We start from the raw sequence: 12,846 nt of genomic DNA, 5'->3' as shown, positions 1-12,846 counted from the left end.
TTTATCCGGGGATGCGGCAGATCTAGAAAGGAATAACTCTGCTCACCTGGGAGATTGTGCACGGTTACCAAGGGAGGAAATTTGCATACACCATTTTTTCAAATCTGAAAGGATTAATGGAGGGGAGCAAGACAGTGAGTGCATAAAGATTTCTGCGAACAAGACGCAAACGGGTGCGATCATACCAGCACTAATGCACCGGATCCCATCAGAACTCCGAAGTTAAGTGTGCTTGGGCGAGAGTAGTACTAGGATGGGTGACCTCCTTGGAAGTCCTCGTGTTGCACCTCCATTTTATTAATATTTTATTTCTGATAAATTATTTGCAAATTCCATATGTTGTTTCGGCGAGACAACTGGAAACAAAGCGCCGGATACTCGGACCATTTGCGGCACGACCGTCATTACTGAATGGGAACGGTGCAAAACCGGGCTTTAGGCATTCGTCGTGCATTGTGGGCCCCGCGATTTTACTACATTTATCCGGGGCATGGACAGATCTAGAAAGGAATAACTCCGCTCACCTTGGTGCTTGTGCACGGTTACCAAGGGAGGAAAGTTGCATACACCGTTTTTTCAAGTCTGAAGGAATTAATGGAGGGGAGCAAGATAGTGAGTGCATAAAGATTTAAACGAACAAGAAGCAAACGGGTGCGATCGTACCAGCACTAATGCACCGGATCCCATCAGAACTCCGAAGTTAAGCGTGCTTGGGCGAGAGTAGTACTAGGATGGGTGACCTCCTGGGAAGTCCTCGTGTTGCACCCCAATTTTATTAATATTTTATTTTTGATATACTATTTGCAAATTCCATATGTCGTTTCGGCGAGACAACAGGAAACAACGTGCCGGATACTCGGACCATTTGCGGAACGACCGTCATTACTGAATGGGAACGGTGCAAAACCGGGCTTTTGGCATTCGTCGTGCATTGTGGGCCCCGCGATATTACAACATTTATCCGGGGATGCGGCAGATCTTCTAAGGAATAACTCCGCTCATCTGGGAGCTTGTGCACAGTTACCAAGGGAGGAAATTTGATTACACCGTTTTTTCAAATCTGAAAGGATTAATGGAGGGGAGCAAGACAGTGAGTGCATAAAGATTTCTGCGAACAAGATGCAAACGGGTGCGATCATACCAGCACTAATGCATCGGATCCCATCAGAACTCCGAAGTTAAGCGTGCTTGGGCGAGAGTAGTACTAGGATGGGTGACCTCCTGGGACGTCATCGTGTTGCACCCCAATTTTATTAATATTTTATTTTTGATATACTATTTGCAAATTCCATATGTCGTTTCGGCGAGACAACTGGAAACAACGTGCCGGATATTCGGACCATTTGCGGCACGACCGTCATTACTGAATGGGAACGGTGCAAAACTGGGCTTTTGGCATTCGTCGTGCATTGTGGGCCCCGTGATATTACTACATTTATCCGAGGATGCGGCAGATCTAGAAAGGAATAACTCCGCTCACCTGGGAACTTGTGCACGGTTACCAAGGGAGGAAAGTTGCATACACCGTTTTTTCAAGTCTGAAAGAATTAATGGAGGGGAGCAAGATAGTGAGTGCATAAAGATTAAAGCGAACAAGAAGCAAACGGGTGCGATCATACCAGCACTAATGCACCGGATCCCATCAGGACTCCGAAGTTAAGCGTGCTTGGACGAGAGTAGTAATAGGATGGGTGACCTCCTGGGAAGTCCTCGTGTTGCACCCCAATTTTATTAATATTTTATTTTTGATATACTATTTGCAAATTCCATATGTCGTTTCGGCGAGACAACTGGAAACAACGAGCCGGATACTCGGACCATTTGCGGCACGACCGTCATTAACGAATGGGAACGGTGCAAAACCTGGCTTTTGGCATTCGTCCTGCATTGTGGGCCCCGCGATATTACTGCATTTATCCGGGGATGCGGCAGATCTAGAAAGGAATAACTCCTCTCACCTGTGAGTTTGTGCATGGTTACCAAGGGAGGAAAGTTGCATACACCGTTTTTTCAAATCTGAAGGAATTAATGAAGGGGAGCAAGACAGGGAGTGCATAAAGATTTCAGCGAACAAGATGCAAACGGGTGCGATCATACCAGCACTAATGCACCAGATACAATCAGTACTCCGAAGTTAAGCGTGCTTGGGCGCCAGTAGTACTAGGATGGGTAACCTCCTGGGAAGTCCTCGTGTTGCACCCCAGTTTTATTAATATTTTATTTTTGATTTACTATTTGCAAATTCCATATGTCGTTTCGGCGAGACAACTGGAAACAACGTGCCGGATACTCGGACCATTTGCGGCACGACCGTCATTACTGAATGCGAACGGTGCAAAACTGGGCGTTTGGCATTCGTAGTGCATTGTGGGCCCCGCGATATTACTACATTTATCCGGGGATGCGGCAGATCTACAAAGGAATAACTCCGCTCACCTGGGAGCTTGTGCACGGTTACCAAGGGAGGAAAGTTGCATACACCGTTTTTTCAAGTCTGAAAGAATTAATGGAGGGGAGCAAGATAGTGAGTGCATAAAGATTAAAGCGAACAAGAAGAAAACCGGTGCGATCATACCAGCACTAATGCACCGGATCCCATCAGAACTCCGAAGTTAAGCGTGCTTGGGCGAGAGTAGTACTAGGATGGGTGACCTCCTGGGAAGTCCTCGTGTTGCACCCCAATTTTATTAATATTTTATTTTTAATATACTATTTGCAAATTCCATATGTCGTTTCGGCGAGACAACTGGAAACAACGTGCCGGATACTCGGACCATTTGCGGCACGACCGTCATTACTGAATGGGAACGGTGCAAAACCGGGCGTTTGGCATTCGTCGTGCATTGTGGGCCCCATGATATTACAACATTTATCCGGGGATGCGGCAGATCTACAAAGGAATAACTCCGCTCACCTGGGAGCTTGTGCACGGTTACCAAGGGAGGAAAGTTGCATACACCGTTTTTTCAAATCTGAAAGGATTAATGGAGGGGAGCAAGACAGTGAGTTCATAAAGATTTCTGCGAACAAGATGCAAACGGGTGCGATCATACCAGCACAAATGCACCGGATCCCATCAGAACTCCGAAGTTAAGTGTGCTTGGGCGAGAGTAGTACTAGGATGGGTGACCTCCTTGGGAGTCCTCGTGTTGCACCTCAATTTTATTAATATTTTATTTCTGATATATTATTTGCAAATTCCATATGTCGTTTCGGCGAGACAACTGGAAACAAAGCGCCGGATACTCGGACCATTTGCGGCACGACCGTCATTACTTAATGGGAACGGTGCAAAACCGGGCTTTAGGCATTCATCGTGCATTGTGGGCCCCGCGATTTTACTACATTTATCCGGGGCAGCGATAGATCTAAAAGGAATAACTCCGCTCACCTTGGAGCTTGTGCACGGTTACCAAGGGAGGAAAGTTGCATACACCATTTTTTCAAGTCTGAAGGAATTAATGGAGGGGAGCAAGATAGTGAGTGCATAAAGATTAAAACGAACAAGAAGCAAACGGGTGCGATCATACCAGCACTAATGCACCGGATCCCATCAGAACTCCGAAGTTAAGCGTGCTTGGGCGAGAGTAGTACTAGGATGGGTGACCTCCTGGGAAGTCCTCGTGTTGCACCCCAATTTTATTAATATTTTATTTTTGATATACTATTTGCAAATTCCATTTGTCGTTTCGGCGAGACAACAGGAAACAACGTGCCGGATACTCGGACCATTTGCGGAACGACCGTCATTACTGAATGGGAACGGTGCAAAACCGGGCTTTTGGCATTCGTCGTGCATTGTGGGCCCCGCGATATTACAACATTTATCCGGGGATGCGGCAGATCTTCTAAGGAATAACTCCGCTCACCTGGGAGCTTGTGCACGGTTACCAAGGGAGGAAATTTGCTTACACCGTTTTTTCAAATCTGATAGGATTAATGGAGGGGAGCAAGACAGTGAGTGCATAAAGATTTCTGCGAACAAGAGGCAAACGGGTGCGATCATACCGCACTAATGCACCGGATCCCATCAGAACTCCGAAGTTAAGCGTACTTGGGCGAGAGTAGTATTAGGATGGGTGACCTCCTGGGAAGTCCTCGTGTTGCACCCCAATTTTATTAATATTTTATTTTTGATATACTATTTGGAAATTCCATCTGTCGTTTCGGCGAGACAACTGGAAACAACGTGTCGGATACTCGGACCATTTGCGGCATGACAGTCATTACTGAATGGGAACGGTGCAAAACTGGGCTTTTGGCATTCGTCGTGCATTGTGGGACCCGTGATATTACTACATTTATCCGAGGATGCGGCAGATCTAGAAAGGAATAACTCCGCTCACCTGGGAGCTTGTGCACGGTTACCAAGGGAGGAAAGTTGCATAAACCGTTTTTTCAAGTCTGAAAGAATTAATGGAGGGGAGCAAGATAGTGAGTGCATAAAGATTAAAGCGAACAAGAAGCAAACGGGTGCGATCATACCAGCACTAATGCACCGGATCCCATCAGAACTTCGAAGTTAAGCATGCTTGGGCGAGAGTAGTACTAGGATGGGTGACCTCCTGGGAAGTCCTCGTGTTGCACCCCAATTTTATTAATATTTTATTTTTGATATACTATTTGCAAATTCCATATGTCGTTTCGGCGAGACAACTGGAAACAACGAGCCGGATACTCGGACCATTTGCGGCACGACCGTCATTAACGAATGGGAACGGTGCAAAACCGGGCTTTTGGCATTCGTCCTGCATTGGGGGCCCCGCGATATTACTGCATTTATCCGGGGATGCGGCAGATCTAGAAAGGAATAACTCCGCTCACCTGGGAGTTTGTGCATGGTTACCAAGGGAGGAAAGTTGCATACACCGTTTTTTCAAATCTGAAGGAATTAATGAAGGGGAGCAAGACAGGGAGTGCATAAAGATTTCAGCGAACAAGATGCAAACGGGTGCGATCATACCAGCACTAATGCACCGGATACAATCAGTACTCCGAAGTTAAGCGTGCTTGGGCGACAGTAGTACTAGGATGGGTAACCTCCTGGGAAGTCCTCGTGTTGCACCCCAATTTTATTAATATTTTATTTTTGATATACTATTTGCAAATTCCATATGTCGTTTCGGCGAGACAACTGGAAACAACGTGCCGGATACTCGGACCATTTGCGGCACGACCGTCATTACTGAATGGGAACGGTGCAAAACTGGGCTTTTGGCATTCGTCGTGCATTGTGGGCCCCGCGATATTACTACATTTATCCGGGGATGCGGCAGATCTTGAAAGGAATAACTCCGCTCACCTGGGAGCTTGTGCACGGTTACCAAGGGAGGAAAGTTGCATACACCGTTTTTTCAAGTCTGAAAGAATTAATGGAGGGGAGCAAGATATTGAGTGCATAAAGATTAAAGCGAACAAGAAGAAAACCGGTGCGATCATACCAGCACTAATGCACCGGATCCCATCAGAACTCCGAAGTTAAGCGTGCTTGGGCGAGAGTAGTACTAGGACGGGTGACCTCCTGGGAAGTCCTCGTGTTTTACCCCAATTTTATTAATATTTTATTTTTGATATACTATTTGCAAATTCCATATGTCGTTTCGGCGAGACAACTGGAAACAACGTGCCGGATACTCGGACCATTTGCGGCACGACCGTCATTACTGAATGGGAACGGTGCAAAACCGGTCTTTTGGCATTCGTCGTGCATTGTGGGCCCCGCGATATTACTACATTTATCCGGGGCAGCGACAGATCTAGAAAGGACTAACTCCGCTCACCTGGGAGCTTGTGCACGGTTACCAAGGGAGGAAAGTTGCATACACCGTTTTTTCAAGTCTAAAAGAATTAATGGAGGGGAGCAAGATAGTGAGTGCATAAAGATTAAAGCGAACTAGAAGCAAACGGGTGCGATCATACCAGCACTAATGCACCGGATCCCATCAGAACTCCGAAGTTAAGCGTGCTTGGGCGAGAGTAGTACTAGGATGGGTGACCTGGGAAGTCCTCGTGTTGCACCCCAATTTTATAAATATTTTATTTTTGATATACTATTTGCAAATTCCATATGTCATTTCGGCGAGACAACAGGAAACAACGTGCCGGATACTCGGACCATTTGGGGAACGACCGTCATCACTGAATGGGAACGTTGCAAAACCGGGCGTTTGGCATTCGTCGTGCATTGTGGGCCCCTTGATATTACAACATTTATCCGGGGATGCGGCAGATCTACAAAGGAATAACTCCGCTCACCTGGGAGCTTGTGCACGGTTACCAAGGGAGGAAAGTTGCATACACCGTTTTTTCAAATCTGAAAGGATTAATGGAGGGGAGCAAGACAGTGAGTGCATAAAGATTTCTGCGAACAAGATGCAAACGGGTGCGATCATACCAGCACTAATGCACCGGATCCCATCAGAACTCCGAAGTTAAGCGTGCTTGGGCGAGAGTAGTACTAGGATGGGTGACCTCCTGGGAAGTCCTCGTGTTGCACCCCAATTTTATTAATATTTTATTTTTGATATACTATTTGCAAATTCCATATGTCGTTTCGGCGAGACAACTGGAAACAACGTGCCGGATACTTGGACCATTTGCGGAACGACCGTCATTACTGAATGGGAACGGTGCAAAACCGGGCTTTTGGCATTCGTCGTGCATTGTGGGCCCCGCGATATTACAACATTTATCCGGGGATGCGGCAGATCTTCTAAGGAATAACTCCGCTCACCTGGGAGCTTGTGCACGGTTACCAAGGGAGGAAATTTGCATACACCGTTTTTTCAAATCTGAAAGGATTAATGGAGGGGAGCAAGACAGTGAGTGCATAAAGATTTCTGCGAACAAGAGGCAAACGGGTGCGATCATACCGCACTAATGCACCGGATCCCATCAGAACTTCGAAGTTAAGCGTGCTTGGGCGAGAGTAGTACTAGGATGGGTGACCTCCTGGGAAGTCCTCGTGTTGCACCCCAATTTTATTAATATTTTATTTTTGATATACTATTTGCAAATTGCATATGTCATTTCGGCGAGACAACTGGAAACAACGAGCCGGATACTCGGACCATTTGCGGCACGACCGTCATTAACGAATGGGAACGGTGCAAAACTGGGCTTTTGGCATTCGTCCTGCATTGGGGGCCTCGCGATATTACTGCATTTATCCGGGGATGCGGCAGATCTAGAAAGGAATAACTCCGCTCACCTGGGAGTTTGTGCATGGTTACCAAGGGAGGAAAGTTGCATACACCGTTTTTTCAAATCTGAAGGAATTAATGAAGGGGAGCAAGACAGGGAGTGCATAAAGATTTCAGCGAACATGATGCAAACGGGTGCGATCATACCAGCACTAATGCACCGGATACAATCAGTACTCCGAAGTTAAGCGTGCTTGGGCGACAGTAGTACTAGGATGGGTAACCTCCTGGGAAGTCCTCGTGTTGCACCCCAATTTTATTAATATTTTATTTTTGATATACTATTTGCAAATTCCATATGTCGTTTCGGCGAGACAACTGGAAACAACGTGCCGGATACTCGGACCATTTGCGGCACGACCGTCATTACTGAATGGGAACGGTGCAAAACTGGGCTTTTGGCATTCGTCGTGCATTGTGGGCCCCGCGATATTACTACATTTATCCGGGGATGCGGCAGATCTTGAAAGGAATAACTCCGCTCACCTGGGAGCTCGTGCACGGTTACCAAGGGAGGAAAGTTGCATACACCGTTTTTTCAAGTCTGAAAGAATTAATGGAGGGGAGCAAGATAGTGAGTGCATAAAGATTAAAGCGAACAAGAAGAAAACCGGTGCGATCATACCAGCACTAATGCACCGGATCCCATCAGAACTCCGAAGTTAAGCGTGCTTGGGCGAGAGTAGTACTAGGATGGGTGACCTGGGAAGTCCTCGTGTTGCACCCCAATTTTATAAATATTTTATTTTTGATATACTATTTGCAAATTCCATATGTCGTTTCGGCGAGACAACAGGAAACAACGTGCCGGATACTCGGACCATTTGGGGAACGACCGTCATCACTGAATGGGAACGTTGCAAAACCGGGCGTTTGGCATTCGTCGTGCATTGTGGGCCCCTTGATATTACAACATTTATCCGGGGATGCGGCAGATCTACAAAGGAATAACTCCGCTCACCTGGGAGCTTGTGCACGGTTACCAAGGGAGGAAAGTTGCATACACCGTTTTTTCAAATCTGAAAGGATTAATAGAGGGGAGCAAGACAGTGAGTGCATAAAGATTTCTGCGATCAAGATGCAAACGGGTGCGATCATACCAGCACTAATGCACCGGATCCCATCAGAACTCCGAAGTTAAGTGTGCTTGGGCGAGAGTAGTACTAGGATGGGTGACCTCCTTGGAAGTCCTCGTGTTGCACCTCCATTTTATTAATATTTTATTTCTGATATATTATTTGCAAATTCCATATGTTGTTTCGGCGAGACAACTGGAAACAAAGCGCCGGATACTCGGACAATTTGCGGCACGACCGTCATTACTGAATGGGATCGGTGCAAAACCGGGCTTTAGGCATTCGTCGTGCATTGTGGGCCCCGCGATTTTACTACATTTATCCGGGGCATGGACAGATCTAGAAAGGAATAACTCCGCTCACCTTGGTGCTTGTGCACGGTTACCAAGGGAGGAAAGTTGCATACACCGTTTTTTCAAGTTTGAAGGAATTAATGGAGGGGAGCAAGATAGTGAGTGCATAAAGATTTAAACGAACAAGAAGCAAACGGGTGCGATCGTACCAGCACTAATGCACCGGATCCCATCAGAATTCCGAAGTTAAGCGTGCTTGGGCGTGAGTAGTACTAGGATGGGTGACCTGCTGGGAAGTCCTCGTGTTGCACCCCAATTTTATTAATATTTTATTTTTGATATACTATTTGCAAATTCCATATGTCGTTTCGGCGAGACAACTGGAAACAACGTGCCGGATACTCGGACCATTTGCGGAACGACCGTCATTACTGAATGGGAACGGTGCAAAACCGGGCTTTTGGCATTCGTCGTGCATTGTGGGCCCCGCGATATTACAACATTTATCCGGGGATGCGGCAGATCTTCTAAGGAATAACTCCGCTCACCTGGGAGCTTGTGCACGGTTACCAAGGGAGGAAATTTTATTACACCGTTTTTTCAAATCTGAAAGGATTAATGGAGGGGAGCAAGACAGTGAGTGCATAAAGATTTCTGCGAACAAGATGCAAACGGGTGCGATCATACCAGCACTAATGCACCGGATCCCATGAGAACTCCGAAGTTAAGCGTGCTTGGGCGAGAGTAGTACTAGGATGGGTGACCTCCTGGGAAGTCATCGTGTTGCACCCCAATTTTATTAATATTTTATTTTTGATATACTATTTGCAAATTCCATATGTCGTTTCGGCGAGACAATTGGAAACAACGTGCCGGATACTCGGACCATTTGCGGCACGACCGTCATTACTGAATGGGAACGGTGCAAAACTGGGCTTTTGGCATTCGTCGTGCATTGTGGGCCCCGTGATATTATTACATTTATCCGAGGATGCGGCAGATCTAGAAAGGAATAACTCCGCTCACCTGGGGGCTTGTGCACGGTTACCAAGGGAGGAATGTTGCATTCACCGTTTTTTCAAGTCTGAAAGAATTAATGGAGGGGAGCAAGATAGTGAGTGCATAAAGATTAAAGCGAACAAGAAGCAAACGGGTGCGATCATACCAGCACTAATGCACCGGATCCCATCAGGACTCCGAAGTTAAGCGTGCTGGGGCGAGAGTAGTAATAGGATGGGTGACCTCCTGGGAAGTCCTCGTGTTGCACCCCAATTTTATTAATATTTTATTTTTGATATACTATTTGCAAATTCCATATGTCGTTTCGGCGAGACAACTGGAAACAACGAGCCGGATACTCGGACCATTTGCGGCACGACCGTCATTAACGAATGGGAACGGTGCAAAACCTGGCTTTTGGCATTCGTCCTGCATTGTGGGCCCCGCGATATTACTGCATTTATCCGGGGATGCGGCAGATCTAGAAAGGAATAACTCCTCTCACCTGGGAGTTTGTGCATGGTTACCAAGGGAGGAAAGTTGCATTCACCGTTTTTTCAAATCTGAAGGAATTAATGAAGGGGAGCAAGACAGGGAGTGCATAAAGATTTCAGCGAACAAGATGCAAACGGGTGCGATCATACCAGCACTAATGCACCAGATACAATCAGTACTCCGAAGTTAAGCGTGCTTGGGCGACAGTAGTACTAGGATGGGTAACCTCCTAGGAAGTCCTCGTGTTGCACCCCAATTTTATAAATATTTTATTTTTGATATACTATTTGCAAATTCCATATGTCGTTTCGGCGAGACAACTGGAAACAACGTGCCGGATACTCGGACCATTTGCGGGACGACCGTCATTACTGAATCGGAACGGTGCAAAACCGGTCTTTTGGCATTCGTCCTGCATTGTGGTCCCCGCGATATTTCTGCTTTTATCCGGGGATGCGGCAGATCTAGAAAGGAATAACTCCGCTCACCTGGGAGTTTGTGCATGGTTACCAAGGGAGGAAAGTTGCATACACCGTTTTTTCAAATCTGAAAGAATTAATGAAGGGGAGCAAGACAGGGAGTGCATAAAGATTTCAGCGAACAAGATGCAAACGGGTGCGATCATACCAGCACTAATGCACCAGATACAATCAGTACTCCGAAGTTAAGCGTGCTTGGGCGACAGTAGTACTAGGATGGGTAACCTCCTAGGAAGTCCTTGTGTTGCACCCCAATTTTATAAATATTTTATTTTTGATATACTATTTGCAAATTCCATATGTCGTTTCGGCGAGACAACTGGAAACAACGTGCCGGATACTCGGACACTTTGCGGCACGACCGTCATTACTGAATGGGAACGGTGCAAAACCGGGCATTTGGCATTCGTCGTGCATTGTGGGCCCCATGATATTACAACATTTATCCGGGGATGCGGCAGATCTACAAAGGAATAACTCCGCTCACCTGGGAGCTTGTGCACGGTTACCAAGGGAGGAAAGTTGCATACACCGTTTTTTCAAATCTGAAAGGATTAATGGAGGGGAGCAAGACAGTGAGTTCATAAAGATTTCTGCGAACAAGATGCAAACGGGTGCGATCATACCAGCACAAATGCACCGGATCCCATCAGAACTCCGAAGTTAAGTGTGCTTGGGCGAGAGTAGTACTAGGATGGGTGACCTCCTTGGAAGTCCTCGTGTTGCACCTCATATTTATTAATATTTTATTTCTGATATATTATTTGCAAATTCCATATGTCGTTTCGACGAGACAACTGGAAACAAAGCGCCGGATACTCGGACCATTTGCGGCACGACCGTCATTACTGAATGGGAACGGTGCAAAACCGGGCTTTAGGCATTCGTCGTGCATTGTGGGCCCCGCGATTTTACTACATTTATCCGGGGCAGCGACAGATCTAGAAAGGAATAACTCCGCTCACCTTGGAGCTTGTGCACGGTTACCAAGGGAGGAAAGTTGCATACACCGTTTTTTCAAGTCTGAAGGAATTAATGGAGGGGAGCAAGATAGTGAGTGGATAAAGATTAAAACGAACAAGAAGCAAACGGGTGCGATCATACCAGCACTAATGCACCGGATCCCATCAGAACTTCGAAGTTAAGTGTGCTTGGGCGAGAGTAGTACTAGGATGGGTGACCTCCTGGGAAGTCCTCGTGTTGCACCCCAATTTTATTAATATTTTATTTTTGATATACTATTTGCAAATTCCATATGTCGTTTCGGCGAGACAACAGGAAACAACGTGCCGGATACTTTGACCATTTGCGGAACGACCGTCATTACTGAATGGGAACGGTGCAAAACCGGGCTTTTGGCATTCGTCGTGCATTGTGGGCCCTGCGATATTACAACATTTATCCGGGGATGCGGCAGATCTTCTAAGGAATAACTCCGCTCACCTGGGAGCTTGTGCACGGTTACCAAGGGAGGAAATTTTATTACACCGTTTTTTCAAATCTGAAAGGATTAATGGAGGGGAGCAAGACAGTGAGTGCATAAAGATTTCTGCGAACAAGATGCAAACGGGTGCGATCATACCAGCACTAATGCACCGGATCCCATGAGAACTCCGAAGTTAAGCGTGCTTGGGCGAGAGTAGTACTAGGATGGGTGACCTCCTGGGAAGTCATCGTGTTGCACCCCAATTTTATTAATATTTTATTTTTGATATACTATTTGCAAATTCCATATGTCGTTTCGGCGAGACAATTGGAAACAACGTGCCGGATACTCGGACCATTTGCGGCACGACCGTCATTACTGAATGGGAACGGTGCAAAACTGGGCTTTTGGCATTCGTCGTGCATTGTGGGCCCCGTGATATTATTACATTTATCCGAGGATGCGGCAGATCTAGAAAGGAATAACTCCGCTCACCTGGGAGCTTGTGCACGGTTACCAAGGGAGGAAAGTTGCATTCACCGTTTTTTCAAGTCTGAAAGAATTAATGGAGGGGAGCAAGATAGTGAGTGCATAAAGATTAAAGCGAACAAGAAGCAAACGGGTGCGATCATACCAGCACTAATGCACCGGATCCCATCAGGACTCCGAAGTTAAGCGTGCTGGGGCGAGAGTAGTAATAGGATGGGTGACCTCCTGGGAAGTCCTCGTGTTGCACCCCAATTTTATTAATATTTTATTTTTGATATACTATTTGCAAATTCCATATGTCGTTTCGGCGAGACAACTGGAAACAACGAGCCGGATACTCGGACCATTTGCGGCACGACCGTCATTAACGAATGGGAACGGTGCAAA

The 12,846-nt window shown here is 46.5% G+C and overlaps 21 non-coding genes and 6 pseudogenes across 21 annotated transcripts; all 27 read left to right on the top strand.

Moving 5' to 3' along the window:
* Positions 1 to 171: 171 nt before the first annotated feature.
* Positions 172 to 290, top strand: LOC148857676 (5S ribosomal RNA). The gene has a single exon (XR_016096821.1). It is a non-coding gene; the product is annotated as a 5S ribosomal RNA (ribosomal RNA).
* Positions 291 to 649: 359 nt separating this feature from the next.
* Positions 650 to 768, top strand: LOC148857675 (5S ribosomal RNA). Its single transcript, XR_016096132.1, has one exon. It is a non-coding gene; the product is annotated as a 5S ribosomal RNA (ribosomal RNA).
* A 359-nt stretch (positions 769 to 1,127) lies between these two features.
* Positions 1,128 to 1,246, top strand: LOC148857674 (5S ribosomal RNA). Its single transcript, XR_016097847.1, has one exon. It is a non-coding gene; the product is annotated as a 5S ribosomal RNA (ribosomal RNA).
* Positions 1,247 to 1,605: 359 nt separating this feature from the next.
* LOC148857673 (5S ribosomal RNA) lies at positions 1,606 to 1,724 on the top strand. The gene has a single exon (XR_016097372.1). It is a non-coding gene; the product is annotated as a 5S ribosomal RNA (ribosomal RNA).
* A 359-nt stretch (positions 1,725 to 2,083) lies between these two features.
* Positions 2,084 to 2,202, top strand: LOC148857672 (5S ribosomal RNA; annotated as a pseudogene).
* A 359-nt stretch (positions 2,203 to 2,561) lies between these two features.
* LOC148857671 (5S ribosomal RNA) lies at positions 2,562 to 2,680 on the top strand. Its single transcript, XR_016096165.1, has one exon. It is a non-coding gene; the product is annotated as a 5S ribosomal RNA (ribosomal RNA).
* Positions 2,681 to 3,039: 359 nt separating this feature from the next.
* LOC148857670 (5S ribosomal RNA) lies at positions 3,040 to 3,158 on the top strand. Its single transcript, XR_016096907.1, has one exon. It is a non-coding gene; the product is annotated as a 5S ribosomal RNA (ribosomal RNA).
* Positions 3,159 to 3,516: 358 nt separating this feature from the next.
* LOC148857669 (5S ribosomal RNA) lies at positions 3,517 to 3,635 on the top strand. The gene has a single exon (XR_016098461.1). It is a non-coding gene; the product is annotated as a 5S ribosomal RNA (ribosomal RNA).
* Positions 3,636 to 3,994: 359 nt separating this feature from the next.
* On the top strand, positions 3,995 to 4,112 carry LOC148857668 (5S ribosomal RNA). Its single transcript, XR_016098103.1, has one exon. It is a non-coding gene; the product is annotated as a 5S ribosomal RNA (ribosomal RNA).
* A 359-nt stretch (positions 4,113 to 4,471) lies between these two features.
* On the top strand, positions 4,472 to 4,590 carry LOC148857667 (5S ribosomal RNA). The gene has a single exon (XR_016096786.1). It is a non-coding gene; the product is annotated as a 5S ribosomal RNA (ribosomal RNA).
* A 359-nt stretch (positions 4,591 to 4,949) lies between these two features.
* Positions 4,950 to 5,068, top strand: LOC148857666 (5S ribosomal RNA; annotated as a pseudogene).
* Positions 5,069 to 5,427: 359 nt separating this feature from the next.
* Positions 5,428 to 5,546, top strand: LOC148857665 (5S ribosomal RNA; annotated as a pseudogene).
* A 359-nt stretch (positions 5,547 to 5,905) lies between these two features.
* On the top strand, positions 5,906 to 6,021 carry LOC148857664 (5S ribosomal RNA). Its single transcript, XR_016097191.1, has one exon. It is a non-coding gene; the product is annotated as a 5S ribosomal RNA (ribosomal RNA).
* A 359-nt stretch (positions 6,022 to 6,380) lies between these two features.
* Positions 6,381 to 6,499, top strand: LOC148857663 (5S ribosomal RNA). The gene has a single exon (XR_016098436.1). It is a non-coding gene; the product is annotated as a 5S ribosomal RNA (ribosomal RNA).
* A 359-nt stretch (positions 6,500 to 6,858) lies between these two features.
* On the top strand, positions 6,859 to 6,976 carry LOC148857662 (5S ribosomal RNA). The gene has a single exon (XR_016097617.1). It is a non-coding gene; the product is annotated as a 5S ribosomal RNA (ribosomal RNA).
* Positions 6,977 to 7,335: 359 nt separating this feature from the next.
* On the top strand, positions 7,336 to 7,454 carry LOC148857661 (5S ribosomal RNA; annotated as a pseudogene).
* Positions 7,455 to 7,813: 359 nt separating this feature from the next.
* On the top strand, positions 7,814 to 7,929 carry LOC148857660 (5S ribosomal RNA). The gene has a single exon (XR_016097915.1). It is a non-coding gene; the product is annotated as a 5S ribosomal RNA (ribosomal RNA).
* A 359-nt stretch (positions 7,930 to 8,288) lies between these two features.
* On the top strand, positions 8,289 to 8,407 carry LOC148857659 (5S ribosomal RNA). The gene has a single exon (XR_016096820.1). It is a non-coding gene; the product is annotated as a 5S ribosomal RNA (ribosomal RNA).
* Positions 8,408 to 8,766: 359 nt separating this feature from the next.
* Positions 8,767 to 8,885, top strand: LOC148857658 (5S ribosomal RNA). The gene has a single exon (XR_016097413.1). It is a non-coding gene; the product is annotated as a 5S ribosomal RNA (ribosomal RNA).
* Positions 8,886 to 9,244: 359 nt separating this feature from the next.
* On the top strand, positions 9,245 to 9,363 carry LOC148857657 (5S ribosomal RNA). Its single transcript, XR_016096570.1, has one exon. It is a non-coding gene; the product is annotated as a 5S ribosomal RNA (ribosomal RNA).
* A 359-nt stretch (positions 9,364 to 9,722) lies between these two features.
* LOC148857656 (5S ribosomal RNA) lies at positions 9,723 to 9,841 on the top strand. The gene has a single exon (XR_016097159.1). It is a non-coding gene; the product is annotated as a 5S ribosomal RNA (ribosomal RNA).
* Positions 9,842 to 10,200: 359 nt separating this feature from the next.
* On the top strand, positions 10,201 to 10,319 carry LOC148857655 (5S ribosomal RNA; annotated as a pseudogene).
* Positions 10,320 to 10,678: 359 nt separating this feature from the next.
* LOC148857654 (5S ribosomal RNA) lies at positions 10,679 to 10,797 on the top strand (annotated as a pseudogene).
* A 359-nt stretch (positions 10,798 to 11,156) lies between these two features.
* Positions 11,157 to 11,275, top strand: LOC148857653 (5S ribosomal RNA). Its single transcript, XR_016096277.1, has one exon. It is a non-coding gene; the product is annotated as a 5S ribosomal RNA (ribosomal RNA).
* A 359-nt stretch (positions 11,276 to 11,634) lies between these two features.
* On the top strand, positions 11,635 to 11,753 carry LOC148857652 (5S ribosomal RNA). Its single transcript, XR_016096447.1, has one exon. It is a non-coding gene; the product is annotated as a 5S ribosomal RNA (ribosomal RNA).
* A 359-nt stretch (positions 11,754 to 12,112) lies between these two features.
* Positions 12,113 to 12,231, top strand: LOC148857651 (5S ribosomal RNA). The gene has a single exon (XR_016096569.1). It is a non-coding gene; the product is annotated as a 5S ribosomal RNA (ribosomal RNA).
* A 359-nt stretch (positions 12,232 to 12,590) lies between these two features.
* Positions 12,591 to 12,709, top strand: LOC148857650 (5S ribosomal RNA). The gene has a single exon (XR_016097158.1). It is a non-coding gene; the product is annotated as a 5S ribosomal RNA (ribosomal RNA).
* The last annotated feature ends 137 nt before the right edge of the window (positions 12,710 to 12,846 follow it).

The sequence above is a fragment of the Nelumbo lutea genome, chromosome 4 (genome assembly GCF_056320005.1).
Source record: "Nelumbo lutea isolate HS-2025 chromosome 4, American lotus-T2T, whole genome shotgun sequence".
In the NCBI taxonomy this organism is placed as follows: Eukaryota; Viridiplantae; Streptophyta; class Magnoliopsida; order Proteales; family Nelumbonaceae; genus Nelumbo; species Nelumbo lutea.
The sequence above is the reverse complement of the archived record's forward strand: the minus strand, read 5'-3'. Positions and strand labels throughout refer to the sequence as shown.